The 5124-nt window shown below is 49.3% G+C and overlaps 1 pseudogene across 1 annotated transcript; it reads right to left on the bottom strand.

The window, feature by feature from the left end:
- Positions 1-279: 279 nt before the first annotated feature.
- Positions 280-2247, bottom strand: LOC117668621 (prohibitin 1 pseudogene; annotated as a pseudogene). The gene has a single exon (XR_015734169.1). The product of XR_015734169.1 is annotated as a prohibitin 1 pseudogene (transcript).
- Positions 2248-5124: the final 2877 nt, after the last annotated feature.

Genomic DNA, 5124 nt, shown 5'->3' with positions numbered 1-5124 from the left:
CTGCAACTGTCATAAATATGAACCAGTTGCCAAGCATCCAAATTTTGATCATGTGACTATGGGGATGCTGCAACGGTCGTAAGTGTGAAAAACAGTCATAAGTCACTTTTTTCAGTTCTGTTGTAACTTTGAATTGTCACTAAAGGAGTGATCATAAGTGGAGGACTACCTGTAGTTTACCCAGGTTGGGTAAACTAGCACTGGTTTAGGAAATCCACCCCCCCCACCCCCACTTGTACTTTCCTTCCAAGTCCTGATGCAGTAAAAATAATATTTATGGACATTGAAAGAGAAATTTACTAGATGAGGAATTTTCCAATCCACATTACATTTTGGCCATCATCTTGACACTCTACAGTTGATATTCATGATAGGTTTTGACTAATTTGGCTACTGTCAAGGGAATAGGAAGAAACAGAAAAGGAACAGGCCCAAGGCAGACTCATCGAGGTAGTGGGAAGAGAGATGATGGTACGTAGGTAACATTGCGGGACTGGGCCAGCTGTTTTGCTATGTCCTCAGCTGCCTCAAGTTTGCGCAGTTCCACAAGACCTTCCCCTGCGGAAGCCAGGGAGTTGGCAATCAGCTCTGCAGCTTTGGAATCTCCTTCGGCCATGATGATAATGGCTTTCTTCTGGTACTCAGCTTTTTCCACAAAGAACCTCGCCTTTTCTGCTTCCTGCTGTGCCACTTGCTTCATTTCTACCGCATCCAAGAAGTCCTTGCTGAACGTCAGATGAGTCAACGAAACGTCATCCAGAGTGATGCCAAAGCTAGCTGCCCGTTCCGACAGGTCTTCATTCACCTGTCTGGAAACTAACTCTCTCTGTGTGATCAGTTCCTCTGCATCAAAGCGAGCCACCACCGATTTGAGCACCTCTGTCGTGATGGAAGGTAGCACTCGGTCGTCATAGTCTTCACCGATCGTTGTGTAAATCCGAGGGAGCTGCATTATCACCGGCCGGAACAAGATCCGGAGTGTAATATTCACGTTCTGGAGATCTTTGCTCCCCGTGGTTACAGGGACATTGTGAGGGCGAGAACGGCAGTCGAAAATTATGGGCTTCTGCAGCCAGGGGATGAGAAAATGAGTCCCTTCTCCTATCACCTCATCCTGAACACCCAGATATCGATCAAAGATGACCGCCCGGTGACCTGCATCCACGTTATATAGAATAGAGTTGACCACTCCACCAGCAAATGCTAAGCCCAAACTAAGTTTGCCAATGTTCTCAAAGATCTTAGCAGCCATTGGGGGCAGCTGATGTCTCTCTTCTCTATGTCCAAGGAAACCGTCCCAGTATCAATGCACATGGCCAAAATCCTTGCTGGATTTTGGGTGGACCTGGTGTTTCTTCTAGATATTGGATGGACCTGGTGTTTCTTCTAACCACTTTCAATGACTGGGTGCAAATGAATGTCCCCTCCCAGACACGTGTCTTGTTTTTCAAGTTTGGGAGATGACAATCCTGGAATCCCATCAAGGATGCGATCTCCACCATCACTGTTTCATCCTGACCAGATCCAAGGCCTCTTGACATCACCAAGGCCTCTTTTGTGACATGGCCCACTCTGACTTTTTACCTTGGAGAAAGTAGACATTATATTTGAGTGGGTTTAAGAGCTGGCATCATTTCTACAAAGGCTCCTTGTCCAGTTGCTGGGATTGTGGTTCATGTCCACAAAAGGTAGGATGGGAGCAGAGAGAAAAAATCTGGGCAAGTCCAGGACAAAAATCTCAATGCAGGCAGGCTTTCTGATTAACAAAAGCTAGGCTTTTTAAGCTGGGTTTTAGTCATTTTGTAAACTACAATCGAAGAGAGCGACTCTGAATGCCCTCTGGATAAAAAAAGTGGAGTATCAGTCACTTTAAAAAATGAAAATGCTTGAGCTTAAATTTGAATTGAATTTAAATCAAAATAATTAAATGAAGGGAATATGATCATTCCTCACTCAGGGGATAATTTTGTCCCTTTTTGTCACATTGAAAAAGAATAACAGGAGACAATTTTAGGACTTCCTGGAGCTGCAGTTAAGGCCAACTGAAGCTTCAGGGTGGATCATCTTATCCTTATCTCGTGTGATATCAATTCATCATATCACCTAATGAGGTCAGTACCTTTCTCCCCGCAGCTCTTGACATCAGAGCTTTGTTTTGAAACATTGCCGGACCTTCCTTTTCCTATTTTAGATTTAGCAATGCAGGAAATACAGAGTTTACTTTGCCAGTCCTGCAATATCTCCAAGCCCTTCATTATGACATCCCCAAGTCCTGTATAGTGACATCATAGTGACCCACCCCCACCCCCCAAGGCTCAGCCTCTGTGGTGCTACAGATGCAGAAAACATAACTATCCATAATTCCTTGTGAGGGACCCCATGGAGGGATAATCTAGGCAGGAATTGCATTGCCAGAGATAAGCTAGAGCAGTGACTTCCAACCTTTTGGGCACCAGGGACCGGTTCCATGGAGAAAGATTTTTCCGTGGACTGAAGGGAACGTGGTTTTGCATGCTGCCTGCATCTCACGGATGGTGTTTCACTTATTTGTGCAGCCTGGTTGCTGGCATGTTGCGGCCCGGTGCTGGTCCTTGGACCGGGGATTGGTGATCCTGGGGCTAGAGAGTTGGGGACAAAGAAGTGAGATGAGAGGAAATCATGGATGCTCCAACACTGGAGGTTTTCAAGAAATGCTTGAGTAGCCATTTGCCTGGAATGAGGATTCTTACACTGGGCAGTGGTTGGACTAGATGACCTCTAAGAGCCCTTCCAACTTTAGGATTTGAAGGGAAGTCTACTACAATAGATCTTCAGCATCTGGCCTCCCTTAAGTCCACCAAGACGAGAAACCTTGAAACATTTTGCCATCTTGTAGGCAGTTCCTCAACTTACAATGAGTTGCTTAGAGCGACCAAAGTTATAATGGACCTTCCAGTGGTGGGTTTCAAAAATTTTTACTACCGGTTCTGTGGGTGTGTCTTGGTGGGCGTGGCATGGCATGGTGGGCATGGCAGGGGAAGGATACTGTAAAATCTTCATTCCTACCCCACTCCAGGGGAAGGATACGGCAAAATCCCCATTCCCTCCCCATTCCTGGGGAAGGATATTGCAAAATCTCCATTCCCATCCCACTCTGGGGCCAGCCAGAGGTGGTATTTGCCTGTTCTCCAAACTACTCAAAATTTCCGCTGCCAGTTCTCCAGAACTGGTCAGAACCTGCTGAAACCCACTTCTGGGACCTTCCCAGAGCTACTTATGACCCGGGTCCAAAGCTCTGATGGACACTGTAGTCATATGACTGCATTTCAGGCATTTGGAAACCAGTCTGTATTTATGGGCATCTGGAGGTCATGTGAACATGATTTACATCATATTTCTTTTTGGAAACTGGCATTTACTTCTGGTTTTGGCAAAAACAGCCCGTAGCGAACAATGGATTTCGCTTAACGACTGTGGCTAAATGGCCACAGCGGTCACTTAATAACAAAAGGTAATAAAATCGGGTCCGGTCATATGATGACCCACTTTATGACCATTGTTATGTCCTTATAAGGACATCCGCCCTGATTGGCTGCCAGCCATCGGGCGGGAGATTTGAATCCCTGTCAAGGGGCGGTGCGTCTGCCGGGAGCGAATATAAGGAGAGCTCCGGCAGCGCGCCAGCAGTCTTGACTCGTTACTTTGTAATGAATAAAAGTTGCTTAATGTATCGAGCTGGTCCAGTCTTCTTTTCCCTGCGCCGGATCTAACACTGGCGACGAAGGACTAGAGAGAAGAACCTTCACAAGACTCTTGGCACGATCGCCCACCGAACAAAATCACCACACCACAGCGATCTTCCAGAATGGCCACCCCGCAAGCCCCGATGACCGCGCTGAACCCGTTCGACCCATCCCGGGAGAAGTGGAGGTCATACATGGTCCGATTCCGGCAGTTCCTGCGAGGCAATGGATACCAGAACCTCGATGAGGAGAGAAAAAGAGCCCTCTTCCTGGCTCATTGCGGATCGGACGTTCTGGAGATGGCGATTGACCTCGTGGCACCCAGGGACATCGAGGAGATGTCCTGGAACGACCTGCAGGAAGTCCTACAGGAGCACTATGCACCTACAGGCACCCCCATCGCAAACAGGTTCACCTTCCAGCAAAGAAACCAGCGGGAAGGTGAATCCATCAAGGAATTCGTGGCAGCGCTTCGCCAAATCGCTGCCAACTGCGAGTTCGACAATGTGGACAATGCCATCCGGGACCGCATTGTGTTTGGAATGCGAGATGTGGGGCTGCAGAAGAAGTTCCTCAGCCGGAAGAAGATTCCGCTCAAAGATGTCCTCGACGAGGCAACGGCGGCTGAAACGTCTGAGCAAGCAGCCGCCGCGATGGTAAAAGCAAGGGGGATCCATAAGATCCACAAGTCGGGCCCGACCTCATCAGACGAGGCAACTACTCAATCCGAGTCTGATGAGGAAATGGCCGTCCACAAGGTGTCCCGCCCTCCCAGGCGGGAAAACCCACAGCATGGCGACCGGGGAGAGCGATGCGGCAGCTGCAGAGGCGACCACCCCAGGGCAAACTGCAGATGGAGGGACGCGACCTGCCGCCGATGCCTGAAGAGGGGCCACATCGCAGAGGCCTGCAGAGCCACAGATCCAGCCCCGGAACCACCCAGACCACGATTCAGGGAAAATCGCAAAGATAACCAGAGGACATCCAAACGGTCCTGAAACCAGTCCCGGCGCGGGGAGGAGGAATATCCCCGCAACAGAACGGTGCACCAGACCACCACCATTGCTCACACAAGCGACGAGGGAACCACCAAGTTCCACGTGACGCTGCTAGCAGAGGGGTCTCCGTGCAAGATGGAGGTAGACTCCGGATCCGCCTACTCCATCATGGACTGGCAGCACCTACAGCAGCTGAACCCGGCATACAAAAGGACCCAGCTGAAAACCCCGAAGGCGAGACTTGTGGACTTCAACGGGAACCCCATTGAAATCCTAGGCAGAGCCACAATCCGGGTGAAGTACAACGACTTCAACGGAAAGCTACCCATCACCATTGTGCAGCACAGCCGACCGAACCTGTTGAGTGTGGAGTGGTTCAAGCCGCTGGGACTTTCACTTCAGGG

This window comes from Pantherophis guttatus, chromosome 1 (genome assembly GCF_059756535.1).
Source record: "Pantherophis guttatus breed Tessera chromosome 1, ASM5975653v1, whole genome shotgun sequence".
NCBI lineage: Eukaryota > Metazoa > Chordata > Lepidosauria > Squamata > Colubridae > Pantherophis > Pantherophis guttatus.
Note: the sequence above shows the minus strand (reverse complement) of the source record. Positions and strands in the feature narration are given on the sequence as shown.